The 21,076-nt window shown below is 47.8% G+C and overlaps 1 long non-coding RNA gene across 1 annotated transcript in view; it reads right to left on the bottom strand.

Annotated features, from left to right (window-relative positions):
- LOC149122857 (uncharacterized) overlaps window positions 1-20,678 on the bottom strand; it is a 29,982-nt gene extending 9,304 nt beyond the window's left edge. Inside the window, exon 1 of the long non-coding RNA XR_016219960.1 lies at window positions 20,143-20,678. This is a non-coding gene — a long non-coding RNA (uncharacterized LOC149122857). The remainder of the gene's footprint in view (window positions 1-20,142) is intronic.
- Between the last annotated feature and the right edge of the window lie 398 nt (window positions 20,679-21,076).

Here is a 21,076-nt window from a genome sequence, read left to right as displayed (position 1 = left end):
ATACATGGATGCATTTCAAAGTTTTTTTGTACCAAAGTAAATTTTTTTTTTTTTGACAGGCAGAGTGGACAGTGAGAGAGAGAGACAGAGAGAGAGGTCTTCCTTTGCCGTTGGTTCACCCTCCAATGGCCACCGCGGCCCGCGTGCTGCAGCCAGCGCACCGCGCTGATCCAATGGCAGGAGCCAGGTACTTATCCTGGTCTCCCATGGGGTGCAGGGCCCAAGCACTTGGGCCATCCTCCACTGCACTCCCGGGGCACAGCAGAGAGCTGGCCTGGAAGAGGGGCAACCGGGACAGAATCAGGTGCCCTGACCGGGCCTAGAACCCGGTGTGCTGGCGCCGCAAGGCGGAGGATTAGCCTGTTGAGCCACGGTGCCGGCCAGTAAATTTCTTTTAATTCCATCTTTTCCTGTGAACTTTTTGAAGTACCTTTGTATGATATAATGAAGTGCTGTTTCTCTCAGGAATGCTGAGCTAATTTAACATTCAAAAATCCATTTGTGATATCCATATTAATAAAATAAAAATTATAAAGCACACAATCATCTCAGTGAGCACAGAAAAAGTGCTTGACAGAAGTCTAAAACCCATTCTGGAAAAACAAGAAACTTCCTGGGAGTAGAAGAGACTCCCCCCGCTAAGGGTCTTTATAGAAAACCTGAGGTTGATGTCTTCCTTCAGTAAATGCTTTGGATGTTGGTGAGATGGCTGTGAGCAGAGGTGCCTAGGGGCTCTGGGAAGGCGGCAGGGTCACTTGCCTGATTTGGCCTTGTCTGTCCCTACTACGTTTTTTTGTTCCTGGCATTGTGACCTTTGAAATGCTTTCTAGAGTATGATTGGCAGCTTTCAGGCTATACCATGCTTCACTGGACCAACTGACCACTGCCAGCCACCTGTCTGGGGAAGCTGTTTGGGCCTCCTCTCACCTGCTGTTTCCTAAGCAATTAGAAGTACAGCCCAGTTTCTGTGGTCATACATGACTCAGGACACAGTCACGCCAAACCCCACACATCCTTCTCGCCTGGAGCATCACAGAAACCCATGAGCCTGGTCTCAGAGGTTGACTCAGCAGGATCCCATGGTGCCTCTCGAGTCATTCCTCCTACGTTGCTCTACTCGTCTGAGCACTGTGCTCACGATGGCCTTGACTCCAGACTTCATGTGTATATGTCCCTTCAAGGTGACCCTGACTCATTAGTCTTTAGACCCTCCCCTGGGTGTCCTCAAGAGAATATCACTGGGAAATGTGTGGAGGCAGGTGTTGGCCTTGTGGCTATGCCAGCCATGTGCCACGATGGAGTGCCTTTTTCATGTCATTAAAATCCCGTGAAGGGCAGTGGGTGCCACTTTCACAGCAGACCCTGGATACACAGAGCATGTTCCGCAGTGCAGCCACTTCCTGCTCCTGCTAAGGTTCCCACACTTGGGCATCCTGAAGAGCCATGTGCATCAGTGATTGTACTTCTAAGGATAAACTCAAGGCAGTAGAGGTGCTGGCTGTGAATCTACATGTTTTAAGGTTTTTAGTAAATGCACATTCTGAGACCCTTATACAACATCTCTCGCCTCTGAAGGTGCTGAGCATCTTGACACATAGAATGGAACTTGGAAAAGTTCATGGAAAGTGTGCATTTGTATTTATTTGAGAAGCAGAGATAAAGAGAGCTCTCATCCACTGGTTCATTCCCCAAATGACTACAAGAGCTGAGACTGGACCAGCCTGCAATAGGAAACCCAGAACTCCATCTAGGTCTCCCACATGCCAGGGTGTGCATTTAAAGGAAGCTAAAATCAGAAATGGTACTGGACTTGAACCTGGGCTGTCTGCTGTAAGACACAAGTGTCTAACTGCTAGGCTAACTATTTGCTCCTGCATTACCTTTTAATTCCACTTTCTGCGAATTTTTTGAAGTCCCTCAAGTTTTTACCACCTCTCACGTTGAAAAGGACAATCAGTGAATTTGGAGCCATGAGTCAGAAATCTCATTTTGTAGAAATCTGTGCCTCTGTAACAATCTGCACCATTTCTGTTCTTAATGATACCTCACAAAAATGCTGTCCAACTCCAAGATGGCAAGTTCTGGTACCACATGGTCCGTGTCGGTCCAGGAAAGGCCTGAATTGAAGACATCTGGGGTGAGATCAAAGCCTTCCCCTCAGGGTCATCAGCGCCATCACACTCACTGGGAAAACACCAAGGTGCCCTTGGGGAGCCTGGCGGCATAAGGTGGACACACTGTTCAAATCTGCCGGTGACTCTGCAGGCGGCTCTTCCTTCACGTGTGTCACTGGGCCAGTGGCACAGGATGTAGAAGTCAGAGCTTCAAGGTCTTGGTCAGAGGCTCCTCCCAACCTTCCAGACAGGGGAATAGGCACCAAGCCTTCTGCAGGAGAGGCTGTAGGCTTGTGGGCAGAGCAGAGCATACAATTCTGAGTGTGCCAACACAAAAAGACTTAGCTGTTCTGAAGGCAGCATGAGATTCACAATCATATCAGATAGACCACGACGTCTACGAAAACCTCAGGTCTGGCTTTAGAGTGAGCTGGTGGGGAAAGAGAAAAGCAACTGCCTGCAGGTCCACACTGGGCATCAGTAACTTGCCTCTTGTGGAACACATGCTGCTAAGATAGTGGGTACATTACAGTAAGAGACCTCCGTATTTATTCAAAATGCAGGTGACAGAGGTATAGAGTAATGAGAGAAAAGTGCCTGCCATAACCCAGTGTAAGAAATGCCACTGGGGGTAAGATCTTTGCATTGTGTGATGTATGTAAGCTGTGTGGATGGCTCACTGTCATCTTGGACCATTTATTTTACACAGCAGAATCAGAAGAGAGCAGTATTAAGGACAGAGTCCCCAGAAGGTCACAGCACTGTGATGAGTCTGATTGTGTGGCGTGTGACCTGAATGAACATGGGGACCGAGGCAGTAGGCCTGGGTTTCTGCCCAAGAGCAGGACTGGCAAATTCCCAAGGAATTAGGTCACCAGGAATTGTTCCAGGGCTGGCAGCATCCTGGTGACTCTCCACGTCCCTCTAGAGTTGTTAAAAAAGACTCTCTGGCACTTAAGCATTTTGCTAAGATAGTAGGAGAAATAACAGAATGGCTGAAAGGGACATCTGGTGAACGCAAGCTAGGAATTCACGAAGTGTAGGAAGAGCCCCGAGTACTGAGAAGCTCTGCTCCTCAGGCCAGCGGGAGAGGTCAGGAGCTTATCAACCTCCCAGTGAACAAGTTTTCACTGTAAACACGCATGATACCCAATCACCTTGGTAACTACTGTATAAGACAGTTAACCATGATAACTGTTGTACAAGATAACTGAATACCACAGTCACTATTATATATGGCTGACTAACTATGGTAATATTGACAAGATGCCTGATTATCACAGTTAACTCTTTGGATGAGATAGCTACTAACCATGGTAACCACTGGACAAGAAACCTTATCACCATGGTAACTACTGGATAAGACAGCTACTAAACTTGGTAACTACTGGACAAAATTCCTGATCACCATGGTAACTGTTGGACAAAATATCTGATAACCATGGTAACCGGTGAATAAGATACCTGATCACCACAGTAACTGTTGGATAAGACACCTGATAATCATGGTAACCATAATAACTGATAGCACCATATGGGAAGGAGTGTAACACTTAGGGTGGGTGTCTGCCTTCAGTTCATTTAGAAATTTACTAACATTCAAAACAGGAAAACTAAAGCAAAGGAATCCACATGGCCCATTAGGTCATTTGAAAGGTGACCTAAGTGTGGATGAGGGAACGTGTGGAAGTCAGTGGCCAACAAGTCAAATAACTAGATTTGGGACCTTCTCATTTTCAAATCCTGAGTTCTGCATAAGGGACACATTTGATAGCATGCTCACTTTAAAAGTTCTCTGAACAAACATCAACTCTAAGCAGTCTCAGAAATCCAACAATGTCCAAATACTTCTTCCCAGCCAATGACACAGGTGTCAAAATTTCTCTTGTTGTTTGAAGAGGTATTTTTTAGCCTAGTCATCAGTTATAGCACAGTAAGCCAGCAAAAAAAGTATAACTTCTTGGGAAGAATGAAGACTTTCTGGAGCACTGAGCTTCCGCATGGCTGGCACTGAGGCAGAGGGCAGTCCACACCCTTGTGTCAGTCATTGGCAGCAAAGTGCTTAGAAAGGTAACCTGTGCACACTGATGCACTCCTGGAAGGTGCTGCCACAACAGAAACAGGGAAGGGTGACAAATGCTCACTTCCAGTCACAGTAACAGGACTGATTTCAGCTCGGTGTTGCTAGTTGTCCCACACAGAGATGGGGGTCTTTCCCCTGCCCCTGTGCTCAGCCATGTAGACAACAACACCAATGACACAAAAGACTTCTTAAAAAGGTAATCTTGTACTCATGGAATAAAGTCTTCATTTTGTTCTTGCTTATTTTTTTTAACCCAGCAGTGGCTATTGGGTCCTTTTGAAAGCCAGAGTTAGAGAGAAGGGGCAGAGACACAAAATTTTCCATCCATTGGTTCACTCCCTAGATGACTACAACATCCAGCACTGGGCCAGGCTGAAATTAGGAGTGGGGTGCTTTGTCTCCATGCGGGTGGCAGCGGCCAAAAGATTTGAGCCATTTTCTACTTCTTTTCCCAGGCCATTAGCATGGAGATGGATTGGAAGTGGAGCAGCTGGGACACAAACTGGTACCCACTTGGGATGCTGCTGTCACCGGTGGCGCCACAATGCTAGCCCTTCCGTTAGCCACTTCTGGTTCCAAGTTTGGAAACCTGTGACTGCAGAAATGCTTTTCAGTGGCCCAGATGCTCTAAATCACACTTACGCCGTATGTTCTGTCACATCAATAATGCAGTTTATAATTATTTTGAACTTCTGATTATTGCTTTGTATCAGACAGTTTAAACTCTATATCATGTGGCAAGCCTTTCACTTTCAAGAAGAACTTCATGTTACATATGACTCACTGCTTATCTATAACGTAGAGAAATACTAATCTTATTTGGGAAATACCCTAAGGATCTGTTAAATTATGGACAAAGTATGAATCACTTTGTGACTAATTATAAAAAGTGGTGAGTAAAATGTCAAATAAATTGATTTGGGTTTTTCAAAAAGTGAATACTTCTCCTAATAGACTTTTTGAAGTTTTTAGACTCCCAATTTTGTAGGGGAAGTCATTTAATTGTTATTAATGTGTTTAATTCTCAAGTTAGTTGTGATTTTTTTGTGTAGGTTTGCTTGGAAACTGTAGGCAGAATATTATTATGATGTGAGCTTTATTATCTCCCTGAGAAAGCAGAAATAAACAAAGTCTAGTTTCAGATAAGGATAAGAATTCTATATATTTTTATCTATCACTAAATAGTCTTTTGCAAATGATTTTAATTTCCTGGGGCTCGATTTCTGCATCCATAAAATAGACTAGAAGTAGATCGCTCTCAATGATAATCCTGAGATATGCTCTGCGGAACATTGTTTCTGGTCACGTGAATTTGGAAGCCACAACACGCTGCATTCCCTGTGGGATATTTAAGATGCATGCTGGTGAATTAATATCAAGAATCTTGCATAAAGTGATTTGCTGATCATGTCTGTGCCAAAATTTCCCAAACCAATTTGGGAAACTCTGCTTTCTCCTTGTGACAACAATTAATGCACTCAGACCATGCTGGTCAGTCTACAGGGTATTCCAAACCCCACATTTTGATGTTTTATATAATTTAAGGCAAGACAGCAAAGAACTGAATGCCATTCCTTTTTTGAGAACAAAAGTTATAACCCCACGTACATACCATCATGTATGGTTATTCTCTCTCATCATGACTTACTATTTTCACTTTGGTTTCCATGCACACTAACGGTCATAAAGTTCATGCTTGTACCAAGTAATTCACCATCGTTAGGTTAAGCCTTCCTCAATTACTCAACAAACTTCAAGAAGCACAAAAGGACAAATGACTAAAATCCAGACGTACACACTTATTAACTGCAACACATGTGGGCCACACTGACTCCACAAATACTCAGTGAAGATGGGTCGTTTTACAAAAGTAGGACAGACACCCTGAAGACATGAAGAAGTGCTCCCTCAACAAAAGGGGCCTGTGTGGAGCAGGAGATGAGCTCATGTAACACAGGTGATGATGCATTAGTCACACATTCTGTGTTGTCACGACAGCAGAAAACAGCACAGGTCTGTACCTACTGCATGGCAGGTGCTCCAGACCCACTATCACTCATCCATCTCTTAAAGAGATGACCCTTACAGCACAGATCCCACTATTGTTCTCATTACAGATGTTTATAGCTTGTTTAAGGACACACTCAGCTGTCAAATGATAGAGGATTCAGACCAAGGTCTACAGGATTCTTCAAAAAGTTTTTGGGAAATGCATATGGTGAAAAAAAACCATGCATACAGCTCACAATTTTTTACACCAAAATAAGCATTTTTAAATTTCATTTTCTATGAACTTTTTGAAATGCCTATGTACATGATGGCAGCACCACCCTGCCTTTCAAATCATGCTTACTCAGTAAGAGGAGAAGGGACTAGTGAGGTGATGGGACAGTGCTGACAGCCGAGGACTGACTGAGATGGGGTTTCATGGAATCATTACATCCAGGTTGCTAGGAGAGTAAGGTGGCCTTGGGACATCCGTGGTCTCTCTCTCTCCCAGAGAGAAATGAAAACCGTCTGACAAAAGGGAGATGGATCAGAAGCATAGGCAAGAAGGGCTCCCAGATGCGCTCCTTCCCCATGCAACAGCTGGAACAATTCCTAACATTCACCCCGCTGGGAGCACGTGTCTGGACATGATCCACCGTTCTCACTCAGTGGGAGACCAGCCTGAAGGGACTAGAGTCCCTATACAAACAACCAAGTCTAACTTGTTGAACGGAAGGTCAGCCCCCTGCTTTCTCCTCAGGAAGTCAAATGCCCCAGCAATAGTTGCTGATCATGTCTGTGCCAAAATTTCCCAAACCAATTTGGGAAACTCTGCTTTCTCCTTGTGACAACAATTAATGCACTCAGACCATGCTGGTCAGTCTACAGGGTATTCCAAACCCCACATTTTGATGTTTTATATAATTTAAGGCAAGACAGCAAAGAACTGAATGCCATTCCTTTTTTGAGAACAAAAGTTATAACCCCACGTCCATACCATCATGTATGTACGAAAGGCAAATGTGAAGTACATTCCAGAATCCAATGGTCAATAATGATGGAAAACGGGCCGATTCTCCACCTGGTTGTCAGGAACCCTTCAAACCCAAAGACCCCCTTTGTCTTGGAGAACACCCACTGTGCTAGAAGCCTGGAGAAAGAGCTCCTTTTATCTCCACCTATGTGTGACCTAGGAAGCAGCCTTCATCCTAAGCTCCAGCACTCTGGGATGTGTGCTGTGCTGGACGCTCTGGAGGACCACGTGGGGCTTGCCCAGGGGAGATTCACCTCCTTGGAGGACCAAGCAGGCAGCCCTCTCAACCCTCATCTCCTCTTCATTCACAGCCTCGGAACTTCCCGGGCTTCTATCAACTAAAGTACTGGGCTCCACCACAATGCAAGATCTGCCAACCTTGCTCCAAGGCCTCAGAGGAGCTGCAGAAGATTAGGACAGAACCTGAATTCCTGAAGCCCGTGATGTCTGGCTGTCTGGTGGGTGGCAGAAAGTTCCTATGAATTCTTGCTGAGGCCTCACCCCAACGGAGCAACATTTGGAGCCCTTGACCTGTGTGCTCCATATTCAGCTCTACTGAGAATTCATGGTGGGGCCGGTGCCACGGCTCACTTGGTTAATCCACCGCCTGCGGTGCTGGCATCCCACATGGGCGCCGGGTTCCTGGTGGCTCCTCTTCCAGCCCAGCTCTCTGCTGTGGCCTGGGAGTGCAGTGGAGGATGGCCCAAGTGCTTGGGCACCTGCACCCACATGGGAGACCAGGAGGAAGCACCTGGCTCCTGGAAATGCTGGCTGTGGCGGCCATGTGGGGAGTGAACCAACGGAAGGAAGACCTTTCTCTCCGTCTCTCTCTCTCACTGTCTAACTCTGTCAAATAAATTAAAAAAAAAAAAAGAATTCATGGTGTGGTCTTGGGGTAAACACTCAATTTGAAAGATTCTTCTGATTGAGAGATTCCAGGTCACAGGAGTGGGGAAAACAGAAAATCTACATTAAGGAAAAACAGAACTGTGATGTAGGCACCACAGAATGCAATGTTCACAGATTTAAAAATAATTACATGAAAGGCATAGCTACAGGGGGAATGAGAGGCAGAGAGGAAGATTTTCCATACACTGGTTCACTCCCCAAATGACTACAATAGCTAGGATTAGGCCTGGCTGCAGCTAGGAGGTCTCCCACAAGGGTGGTAGGGACCCAAGTACTTGAGCCATCTTCTGCTGCTTTCCCAGGTACATGAGCAAGAAGTTGAATAAGAATCAGAGCCAACTGGACTCAAACAGGTGCTCTGATATGGAACGCAGGTGTAACAGGCAGCAGCTTAACCCACTATACCAAAATGTTGGCCCAACATGCACAGCTTTTAATGACAGAGGCATGGGGTCGGCACTGTGGCATAGCGGGTAAAGCTGCTGCCTGCAGTGCCAGCATCCCATACTGGCGCCAGTTCAAATCCTGGATGCTCCTCTTCTGATCTAGTTCTCAACTATGGCCTAAGAAAGCAGTAGAAGATGGTCCAGGTCCTTGAGACCCAGAAGCAGCTCTTGGCTCCAGATCAGCTCAGCTCTGGCTGTTGCAGCCATTCAGGGAGTAAACCAGCAGATGGAAGACCTCTTTCTCTCTCCCTCTGCTTCTCTGCAACTCTGCCTTTCAGATAAATAAATAAATCTTAAAAAAAAAAAAAAAAAGGTCCCCATTTTTAAAAAACAAAATGACAAAGGCAGTTCTCTCTGGATCCTGTGCTTGGAGAACATGCGTACTCACAAAACAGGCTGCCTCACAGGAATCACATTAATAAATTATGGGCGTGTACAACACGCTAGTCCTGTGCACTGCAACCGTTCTCAGCTATGCAACTCACACACAGCAATCACGTCCAAGGTCAATGGCAGTTTCCCTCAGGAGTCTGCCAGTCAGAAGCTCTGGATCTGAGTGCAGCCCCAGGCCCCTTTCACCCCTGACTGTACGGAGCTCTGCATTCTTTGCAGCAGGAGGAAGAAAATGCAGCTGCCCCACTTGCGGAAGGGCTTAAATCTGTGATCAGAAGTCTAGTAGACGTCTCCAATTACTTACATCAAGGAATTAGCAACTTCCTATGTTTCTGCTGTGTGTTATTTTCTAATAAAAATGAAGTGGTTGAGCAGAACTATTCCTACTCATATAGCTCATATGTTCTGAGAGCACAGAAAATTGGAGAAATGCTTGCCTGAATTTAGGCACAAAATACGAAGCCTTGGAAGAGAAGAAAAACGAAACTGATTAGCTTAAAGGCTGGGTCTGCCATTGAGTCTTGTGAAATTCACTCTGCATGATGAGATCAAAATTAACTCTGTATCTGAGCTGCCATTTTATACGTGTTATTTTCTACTTCATTTCCACCAAGAGTTCTAAATGTATTGTTTACTCTCTTTGAGGAAAATTCTTAATTTTTTTCCAAGACAGACTTTCTGCCACATGACAAGAATACTTAAAATAAACTAGACTCTAAGCTACACAAGACAAGGAAAATGTCGTAGCATCCCCTGCACCTGGTGTAGTCTCTGGCACTGATGAGTTCTCACTGAATGTTCATTAAAGAAGGTTACTAAGTGAATAAATCAATGAGGGAGTAGGAACATGGGGACCCTAACAACATGTAAATGTGCAGGGTCTCTGGAGGTCCTTGCGGTGCCTCTTGGCCTCCTTGTGATGCTAAATCAAGTTTGAGTTAACTGGTTCCATTCAGAGACTGAGACCCTGGCCCAACCCTACCATCCCTTGACAGATCCCATGGAAGATCACAGAATACCCTCTGGTAGAATATTCTACCAGTTAAGACTGGTCCTGGCAGCCCTGGCATTTACTGAATTCATGATAAGGTGAGTTATCATCAAATGCTAGCAAGACAAGGTATAGAATGTTAGGTCCACTGAATATGGAGATGGTGTCCCTCCCTGCCTGGCTCTTCCTAGAAAAATTTATTACAGCTACAGAGCACACCCCTACCCCTGGTCATTCACAGCTATGGAAATTCAAGTTCAGTTCCTATGTCTCTCAATAACCTCTCCTACAATGAAAGCTGTGACTTCTACAATGAAAGGACCGTGACCAAGTCCACCACTGTGACCAAGTCCTGTTTTCAAGAAGTAGGTATGGCATCAACAGAAAGCTACTCCCCTCCCCCCTGAGCTGTATTAGTCATAGCCATGGAAATCCCGAGTTCAATCATAAACAATTCCTGAACATGTGAGGTCTTTCTCCTGGGGTTGGAGAGAGGAGGTACAAAGCAATCTGCTGGTACAAGGTCACCACCTGTGTGCTGCATCTCCTGCTCCTCTGCCCTGAGACTCCAGCAGTCATGATCTGTCCCAATTCCTCTCAGTTGTGTCAAAAACTAGGGAAGACTTACTGGGTGACCGAACGGCATGTTTTCATTCTCAGGGTTTAGGATCCTCAGTCCATGGGGATATCATGAAAACTGCAGAAAATCTTGCCTGTCCAGTAAACAAACAACTCTCATCTAAATAGATGGATAGAGATTGTTTTATCTTCTAAAAAGTTCTTTTATGGGGCCAACACTGTGGCCTAGTGGGTAAAGCCGCTGCCTGCAGTGCCCACATCCCATATGGGCGCCAGTTTGAGTCCTGGCTGCTCCACTTCCGATCCAGCTCTCTGCTGTGGCCTGGGATAGCAGTGGAAGACGGCCCAACTCCTTGGGCCCCTGAACCCCCTATGGGAGGCTGGGAAGAAGCTCCTGGCTCCTGGCTTTGGATTGGCACAGCTCCAACCGTTGCAGTCATGTGGGGAGTGAACCATCAGATGGAAGATATCTCTCCCCACCCCACCCCACCCCATGCCTTTGCCTCTCTGTAACTCTTTAAAATACATACACACACACACACACACACACAAAGTTGTTTTATTAGAACAAGAAAGATGCCACCTCCTAAGGGACGTGCCAACTCTGGAGAAGAGCAGTGTCCAAGGGGGGAACATGGCTGTGGAGGATGAGGGTCAGAATCCACATCTGACCATCATTTGCTGAAACTGGGTTTATGCCCAGTGTGGCCAACAGTCCCTGTACACAAAGGGGAGTCGCTGAAGAAATGCACTGAAGGGTTTCTACAAATCTGGCTGCTGCAGTAAAGAAAAAAGGTGGCACTGAGCAGATGGTACTGATGTGAACCACAGTCAAGAAGCTCAGAAATGGAAGCTCTAAGGGTGCCCTGAGGTCCTCCAACGTCCAACACCCTGCAGCACGGGCCGCGGGGTGGGAGGTGGGTGGCAGAGCTGGATGCAGAGAAAGGGCAAGGACCCCAATTAAGTTGATCCTTATAGCCACGGCGAAGCCTTCATTTTCTTCTAAGTGTAAGGACTGGAGACTGACAGGGAGTGATATCATCTGATTTATGCCTAACAGACCACTGTGGCTATTTTATGGGAAAAGGGGAAGCTGGGAGTCGTCTGGGAGGTTTTTTCAGGCAAGCAAGAAACAATAGAGAAAACAGCAAACTACTGATGCACAATGTCAGCTGACACCACTTCCTCTGTGTGGGTTGGCACTGGCACCCCGTGCACGTTCTGTCCCAAGGCCCCACACTTGCATCTCAGTCCTCAGATTTCTTAGGGCTGGCATTGTGACACGGAGGGCTAAGCCACTGCCTGCAACGCCAGCATCTCATGTGAGTGCCTGTTTGAGCACCAGATTCACCACTTCTGATCCAGCTCTCTGCTAATGCACACAGGAGAGCAGCAGAAGACAGCCCAAGTGCTTGGGCCCCTGCCACCTACGTGGGAGACCTGGATGGAGTTCCTGGCTCCTGGCTTTGGCTTCCTGGCCATTGCTGCCATTTGGGGAATAAACTGGTGGGTGAGAGATCCCTCTCTAGCTGTCTCTCCCTAACTCTGCCTTTCAAACAAACAAATAAATCTTTTTTAAAAATACACATTCCCAGACAAAAGCATTCTGCACTCATGTCTCATCTGGTTAGGCATGAAACTCACTTTCTTCTCTTACCAAGCCTACGTAGACCACAAGAATTTATGTAAGCTCTGAATGAAAAAGAAAAATGGGGCAAATCAGGGGAGATAAACAGACTCTTGATAAGAACAAAGAAAAACTGTCAGGGGCTAGGAGGAGCAGGAGTACTTAGAAGCCCAAGCAGCCCTAAGCTCTTCCTATGAGGACACTGGGCAAAACACACACACACACACACACACACAGCAACCTACTGAACTGCACAAGGGATCTTCAACAGAAGGAAATCATGAATTATGAAAACATTATGCATGGGTTTGAAAAATTTTTTTTGCACCAAAATAAACTTTACTATTTTCACAAACTTTTATAGGTACTCTTGTATATTGATTTATCATATGTTCAATGACAAAAATCCAGAGGATGGCCAGGGAAAGGAACTCGATGGCATTTCTGCACACATCTCACAATAAATGAAAAGCATGCTTGGAAATGGAAATGTAGGAATTTCCAAGAAATGTTCATGGCTTTATGTAGATAAGGAGCAGTGTTGTTTAATCATTCAAGCAAACTGGGGAGGAGGAACAGACATGTGACTGACAGCTCTCTTCCTTGAAAATGGATACTTTCCTCCTGCTTCCTTCAGCAGAGATGTGTCCCTCAGTGCAATGGCTCAGTGATGAACAAGGGTGTGTGAGGGATCGCTTCTGATGCCAGAATGACCAGGCCTGGCCTCGAACCTGCACATCCAGCTTGTTACCTACCACCTCAGCTACTAAGTATGGGGCTGTGGTCATCTAACACCTGCCTGGGAGCCCCTGCACTCTTGCCTGTTCTTATATGATTTCACTTGGCAGAGAAAGGTTTCCTGGTAAGGAAACTGGAAGAAAAGGAAAAAGAATTCTAATTCATCAAAATAAGCAACATATAGGTATGACAAAGCACACACACACACACACACACACACACACTCATCACAGAAACCTCGCCCATCCCTTGGTGTACTTCATCTCATTGCTTCCAGCCATCTGAAGACAAATAAATCCATAATGTGTCAAGATATAACACCTTTTTTATTCTGTATAACTATATGATACCTCATTGTATTCAGTGCCATTAGATTCTTCTTTCAAAACTAAATAAATTTAAACGTTCCAAAAAAAAGAATTAGAAAAGGAAATCAAAGAAAAAAGATTAAAATGTAGCGAAATGTTGAATTCTGAATGACAGAGGCAGGAAGATAGTTCCCTAAGAACCCACAACAATTTATACAGGTGAGGGTCACAAGGACAGCAGCAATGGACAGGGATATCTCCTCCCTGTCCAGGCCACATGTGAAGATTTAGCTCACTAGGGAACACAACAATGAGTTTATACTTTGTGACTAGGATTTCTTGTCCATTACTACTCAAATTTCTGGGGAATAACAACTGTTCAATACCAGAACTATTGACAACAAATGACCACTTTAGGCCCAATCTCTGTCATTTTCTCCTTTGTTGATGGACAGTTTCCCATGTGTCTGTTCTGTTTACAAGCCCTAATCAGCTTCAAGGCACTGACCAAATCCCACCACATTGAAACAGAGTGGTTTTCACCATTTATGAAGCTCTGTAGCAAAACAGAACTCTGGCATTTATACCCACAGCTCCAGCTGCTTGCAAGAGATTTATTCCGCTTGAGTTGGGCACGGGATAGCATCTCGATGCACAGGAGGAACTCCCTCCGAGACACAGGAGCTGGCCCAGCAGTGAAGACCGGCAGCCCAGGAGGCCCTGTTCCTCTCTGCACGGAATCCTCAAGTTTGTCAGTCGGCATCTCCGGCGAATCTCAAGGATCTATTTGATGTAAAAATCTGTATCCTATAATGAGACTCCTAGTCTACACAGGGTCTAATCTGAATAACCATCCTTGGGACTCATGGCACCCACGACCAGCTTCTGGTTCATCAATTTACAGGCAGCCATCTAAGCCAGGGAGAAATAGATTAAGACTCAAAAGGCAGTCTCAGGTTAAGTCAAAACAAAAATTCTGGAAGTACTGTTTCAAGGAGTTTAGTATAAGGTCACAGTAAGAATCCAATCATCTGCCAAAACTAGAGTATGAAGAAAGCACCTTGACACTGCCACCTCCTACAGTGCAGTACGGTGTTCTACACTGGGAAGAAGGCAGTATGAGTGTCCTCCTCCCTCAGCGCGATGAACACAGAGTGTAACCTCCCACCACAATGTGAAGGCGGCAGGAGAATGTTCTCCAACTACCGTGTGAAGAGGGTGCACCAGGGTATCCTCTTACAGCAGTGGAAAGGCAGCGTGGGTGTATCCCCTACTGCAGTGTGGAGATGACAAATTGAGGGCCAGTGCTGTGGTGTAGAAGGCTAAGCCTCCACCTGCAGTGCCCATATGGGTGCCAGTTGGAGTCCCAGCTGCTCCACTTCCCATCCAGTTCTCTACTAATGCACCTAGGAAAGAAGTGGCAGATGGCCCAAGTGCTTGGACCCCTGCACCCACGTGGGAGGACTGGAAGAAGCTCCTGGCTCCTGGATTCGGCTCAGCCCAGACCTGGACATTGAGGCCATTTGGGAGTGAACCAGTGGATGGAAGATACATCCCTCTCTTTCTCCTTCTCTGCCTTTCGAATAAATAAAATCTTAAGAAGAGATGACAAACTGAGTATATCCTCCTACTACTGTATAAAGAAGACAAACCAAGTGTATCTTCATACTACAGTGTGAAGGCGGCACCTTGCATGTATTGTACTACAGTGTGAAGACACCTTGAGCGTGCCCTCCTATTGCAGTGTCAAGAAGACAAACTCAGTGTATCCTCCTCCTACAGTGTGAAGAAGGTTCCTTGAGCATGTCTTCCTACTACAGGGTAGGGCCTGTGATATGGCGTAGTAGGTTAAGCCCCCACCTGCAGTGCTGGCATCCCACATGGGCATCGGTTTCTGTCCCAACTGCTCCTCTTCTGATCCAGCTCTCTGCTTGCGGCCTACGAAAGCGGTGGAAGATGGCCAACTTCTTAGGCCTCTCTATCCGTGAGGGACACCTGGAAGACGCTCCTAGCTCCTGGCTTCGGATCAGCTCAGCTCTGACCGTTGTGGTCATTTGGGGAGTGAACCAGTGGATGGAAGACCTTTCTCTCTGTAACTCTACCTCTCAAATAAATTAAAAAAAAATCACCATGAGTGTTCCTTCTTCACCCACTGTGCAAAGCTACAGTCCCAACACGAACTCCTCTTCAAGTCATGGAGAATTTCCAGTTGAAAGGTAAATGAAGTCTGTTCCAGAACTTTCTGTAGTCCTGTGGTATGGCAATTTAGTTGAAGTCCTTTTCTAATGACCTTCAACATTAAAAAAAATTATGATTGCTCTTCAGAGCTCAAGAGAATTCTTGGTATCATTGGTTAGGTAAAAACTCCTAAGAGGCTAACTTATAGGAGATGACACTCTGATAATTAGGATAAAAATGATTCATTCTGCAGAAGTACTTAATAATAGTATTCCTCCTCATCACCAGCTGAGTCCTTTTTCAGTATCTATATTTATTTTCTCTTTTAATCTTTCTAACTGCCATTTGATGTGGGTGTCATTAAGCCTTTGTACAGAGCAGGAAACTGAGATATATTTGAGAATTCAAGCCAATTATCGTGTGAGAACTGTCTGAGGCACGAGTGGTAGGGTCAGTGTTCAAGCCTAAGCCTGTGTGATTCCAAAGCTTGTATTTGTGATCACTGACTTCAGTGTCTTCTACACAATGGCACACAGGCTGAGGGATGGTCTTGAACAAATCCAGAGTCAATCTCTCATACCAGGAGAGGCTTCAATGTGGCCAGGGTGGGGTGGCATGGTCAGGTAGATGTGTGGGGTCAAGACACAGGGATCCTGAGGGGTAACAGCAGCTAGAATGGGGCCCAGCCTTGGATTTTGGGGTAACTGGGATGGTCAGGAAACCAAGAGTTTCTCTTCTATTTTCCTCAAGTCGCTGAATGTGTGGTATGCAACCCAGTTGTACATTTTCACCTTGCAGGTGGGAAGCTCAGTCTATAATAATAGTAGTTACTTTCAGACATTTAAAATTTACTTGATAGGTCCTCGTTCTTCTAAGATGGGCCTGTGAATACAGTGAGCAGAGAGCTTTTTAATTACCAAAAGCCTCAGTTTTAGTTATACCCTCACTGGTAAAGGACATTTTCAGGAAGACACTCTTAAAAGGCATTTCCCAGACAACAAATGTCTTTTCTGTTCAGCAGCTGTGACCTTCACCCTTACTTTCCATTCTAAACTTTTTGAGCCAACAAGACATAATCAATTCATGGTCCAAACCTGCAAACCATGCACATGCAGATTTATGTAAATATCCATGCAAATCAGGCACCACCGTCATTGGGCTTCTGGGAAATTGCGAATGGAGCCCTTGGTACAGTAGAGGTCAAACCTGCATGGTCCTGGCCGATTCCATGGCAGACCGCAGAGGACGGTGTCAGCCCTGAGCATAGCAGCCTTTACATGCTGCAGTAATCCCACGCCTGAGTGGTTTCCGATCCCAATCAGGAATGGGTGACCCGGTTCAGAGGAAACTAAAGAGCGGGGTGATCTAAGCTCTCAAGTCCCCATGCGCTGGAGCTGGCCCTCCTCTTCCTGGCCCTGCTTTCCTGATGTTTTTCTTGTGTCCACAAAAGGACCTCAGCTGGCACAAACACAAGAATGGCATTCACCTTCTGAGTTGGCTTTGGCTTGAATACTTTCTATAACTTACCTGCAAAGTGGGCTGGCCTAAGGCCATGTCCGTGGAGATGCCTCAGTTCCAAGGTCCTCCTGCCTTGAAGGGTGGGAACCTTCCCGAAACACTAGTTCATCCCTCAAAAGCCCACTACCATCAGGCTCAGCCAGGCCAACACCAGGAGCCAGGAACTCCATCAGGTCTCCCATGTGGGTAGCAGGGATCCAAGCACTTGAGTCCTCACCCATTGTCTCCCAAGCACCTCAGCAAGAAGCTAGATGGGAAGCGAAGTGTCCAGGACTAGAACTAGAACTCTACCATGGGATGCTGGCTTCATAAGCAGTGCCTTAACCGCTGTGCCAGCGCTTCCAGCTAACCACACAGGAAACTTTGCTCTGTCCCGGTGCTGGCCACTCCAAGTCCCCTGCCACACAGCATGGCCTTGTGGTCTTCACAGACACAGGATTTCCCTACTCCGTCACACGTTCCCTGGACCGTGGCCGTGGCCAACAGCAGCTTAGCTCACACACTCACTGCTGCGAGGCTATGGCGAGGACAGGACAGCTCTAATGAACGCTCCACCACTAAGCCCTGTATTCCTGGGATAAGGTGATTATTTCTGAGTTCCTCTGATTCCACACAAAACAGATCAAAAATGCCAATTTCCTACCATGAAATGGTGTGGAAAATGAAAGAGATAAAAATCAGTAAGTATTTACACACACCACTCTTCAGTTGAGAAAAGGAAATTACTGAGTTTGGAAGTAGCCAAATTCCACGAGGACTTTCTGTAAAATCTCAATCTACCAGGGTGAAAGCTCCAGCTCCAGTGATGACTAAAACAGGGAGGGGAAGGTGTAAGAGGGGGGAGGTGGGGCTTGCTCCGCTGAAGGCAGAAAGCCAAGGACTTGGAGAAAGGGGAGTGGGGCTGGGAGCTCTCCTTCAATGAGACACGAGAAAGCAAATTATGCCGCACACAAGGGGACCGGGTCGACATCCCGCTTCCAGTGTCAGATCAGCACTCTGATTTCAACTCGACGCGGCTCTCACTCAGGCTTTGGTGTGAGCCAGGCGAGCAGTACCAGTGTTTGAAAGGGGGACTTGTTCTCGCTTCTCATTAACAGGTATCATATTCTCAGTCAGCTGCGTGGTCCAAGAAGCTGTTAATCAAAGAGACCATCACATCTCCACTTACGTTAATTCCATTATTGAATCACGTGAGTTATGTTCAAACATTTATTGCCCAGTAATTTTCAGAGAAAAATGTAATAACCGGGGCGGAGATACCGTTAATGTGAGGAGATTCCTGGCATGGGAACTGATGGAACACATACCAACCTCCAACCCCAGGTAGCAGGGACCTTGCCAACTCTGAGGCTGATGAAGGGAATGGGGTGACTGGATTCAGGCAGCACTGTGCAAATGCCAATTCAGTCCCGACCTCTGCGAAGGCGGCATCAGGTAAGCCACACTAGGGCACCCTGTACACCTTCCAGAATGCTGCAGGCCACTGCCTACACACCCACTGATTGTTTTTAGCAACAGCTTGCATTCAACCTTCATATAAAAGGACATTTTTACAGGAACAAACTGCTTCCTAAAGCAGGTGCTGGGTTGTTCCTTTTAAACACCTCACGCGGTAGCACAATACCACCATAAAAACAATCCCAGCAAGACTCTGCAGGCTGTTACAGAGAATTTGCCAAATGTTTCCTGCTGTCACTTAGCCGGTCAAAGGCAGACTTGGGGGACAAAGGGTAATGGCTACCCTGCAGGGTTTGCTATGGGAGCCTGAGTGACATCAAGACACACCCCCAACATCTGACGCTGGGTCCAGACTCTGGATGAATAATGAGAGTCTATTGGGTGGGGCTGATCACAGCACCCGGACACACACTGGGACCTCCAGGTTCGTCTGGACCAGGCAAATTCCCCTGTCAGAGATGAGGGGAGACTCAAAGCTGGGAATCCAATCGTCACAGCTATCAAAATGGGAGGGATCAAACTTGGAGGCCACAGAGACAAGCTTTTATCATTGGTCACAACAACAGCTAAACCAACAAAAGGTATTTTAAGTAAAATAGCACATCAAACTTCAATATATAAAATATACAGAATGGGAGTGGGTTAAGACACCATTTGGAATGCCTGTATCCCATACTGGAGTGCCTGGGTTCGAATCCTGACTCCTCTGGTCCCGATTCAGCTTCCTAGTAATGCACACCCCACGGGTATGATTCAAGTAAGAGACCCACATGGAGTTCACATTTCCTGGCTTGGGTCTGGCCCAGTCCTGGATGTTGTGGGCATCGGTGGAGCAGACAGGAGGATGGAAGATCTCCAACTCTGCCTTTCACATAAATTAATTTTTTTTTAATGTATAGAATGGAGATGCTTGGGTTGAAGGCAGAGGGATGGAGTAGACCCCTCCCCCATCTACCCAGCCCTGCTCTCCTCTCTGCTAGCTTCTCTGCAGGGGGAGATGATTCACTGAGATCCCTGGGGAACCGCAGGAGTTAAGACTTTTCTGATTGCAAAGCAAAGAATTCCATCTGTGCGAGAACGAGACCAGCAAAACAATGACGATGCTGTTAGCATAATTGCGTACATGCGGCTGGCCTTGAGGAAGGGGCTGCCACTGGGAGAGTGGCCGTCAGGTCTGCCCCTGCCCCGAATGCACATGCGTGCACGCGCACACTTGGTTCTCGGTTCTGTGGAAGATGCGGAGTGGTCCAGCCTGGGTGGGGCTGTCAGCTGTGATGGGTGGGGGAGGCGCGGCAGTGTAGGGGGATGGGAGGCAGTCACGGCTCTTACGGCAGGCACCTGGCTGTCTAGGGGGTGGGCGTTGGTTCCCAGAGAACAAGAGCTGGTCGGGTGGCCCCGCAGTATGGAAGCCCCTGGACGTCGGCACTCAAGTCTGGAGTGGGACTGGCGCTCGGAGGCCAGCCACGCTGCAGGGGCGCGGCTGTCGCGGACCCGTGGGCCAGCACCCTGGGGAGGCGGCCAGCAGCAGGGCAAGGCTGAGACCAAGCTGGGCCCGCCACGCAAGGCTGGGAAAGCCGGACGGTGGCCTCTCCAGAAACGGGATCGGAATGAGCCAGACGCCCCCCTTCTCGGCCTCACCGAGACGGTGAGTGCCACCGGCTGCCGCCCGGGCGTTCGTGACCTCTCCTGAGGGGCCTGAGCCACGGGCAGAGACAGCCACCGGCCGAGAACACGCCACACCTGGGCCGGGCCGCGCCTGCTCCCCCAGGTCCACTCACCGGGCGGTCGACGTCGTCCGACGGGGCGGACGTGCGGAATCGTCGGGTCTGGTCTGTCGACGAGGCCCTGTGTGGCTTTCCACCACACAGTTGGCTGGTCAGAGCTGAGGCGGGCGGGCGGCCACCCCGGCATGGCCGCGGAGCGTCGGAGCGGCCGATTTGACGCAGCCAACTTCCCAGGATGCACCGGACGCACCCGCGGGCCCGGGGCGCATGCTCAGACGGCGGGGTGCGTGCTGGGACCTCGGGGATGGTGACCCCGCGGCGAGGGCCCTTAGTAATAGAAGTGGGAAAGGCCGCGCTACTGCCGACGAACGCGTGGATGTGCGTGTGTTCACTCACTGCCCAGGAAACTCCCGCGGGAGACAGGAGCCTGGCGCCCCTCGGGCTGGCTGCGGTGTTCCCGAGGCCCCGCTCCCGCCGTGCCCGGGCCGGCCTCCCGCGACCCTCCCTCCTCCGCCTGGGCGCTCAGCTCTCCCCGGCGAAGATGAGGCCCACGGGGCACACGCGCCCCACTCCGCAGCCCACCCACTACCCCGAAGGGCTCCTCCCTGACCCCGGGGCGGGCTTCTCTTCCACCCCCGACTGTCGCCCGCCTTGCTTCTGCGGCTCCGGTTCCCTCGCGTGGCCTGCAGGCGACCCAGCCTGGGGCCTCTCCGGCGAGGAAGCGTGGGATGCGGCTCCATCGGAGGGACACAGCTTATGCTCCTCAGATAATCCCCGGGAAACACGGACATAAAGTGCCAATTACTGTCCCCATGAATAGGGCTGGCATCTTACTGTCTATTTCACCAGTCACTTGCAATTTGCTCATTTTTTTTTTCTCGGCTGGAAAGATCAGAGTTCGATTTGACTTCCTATTTTGTGAAGGGGCCCCTCCGCGTCCCCGTGTGCTCCTCTCCTCGTGTGGATCGGGTGACTGATGTCCACAGAT

Source organism: Oryctolagus cuniculus, chromosome 13 (assembly GCF_051225735.1).
Source record: "Oryctolagus cuniculus isolate XC-2025 breed Fujian yellow rabbit chromosome 13, ASM5122573v1, whole genome shotgun sequence".
NCBI lineage: Eukaryota > Metazoa > Chordata > Mammalia > Lagomorpha > Leporidae > Oryctolagus > Oryctolagus cuniculus.
Note: the sequence above shows the minus strand (reverse complement) of the source record. Positions and strands in the feature narration are given on the sequence as shown.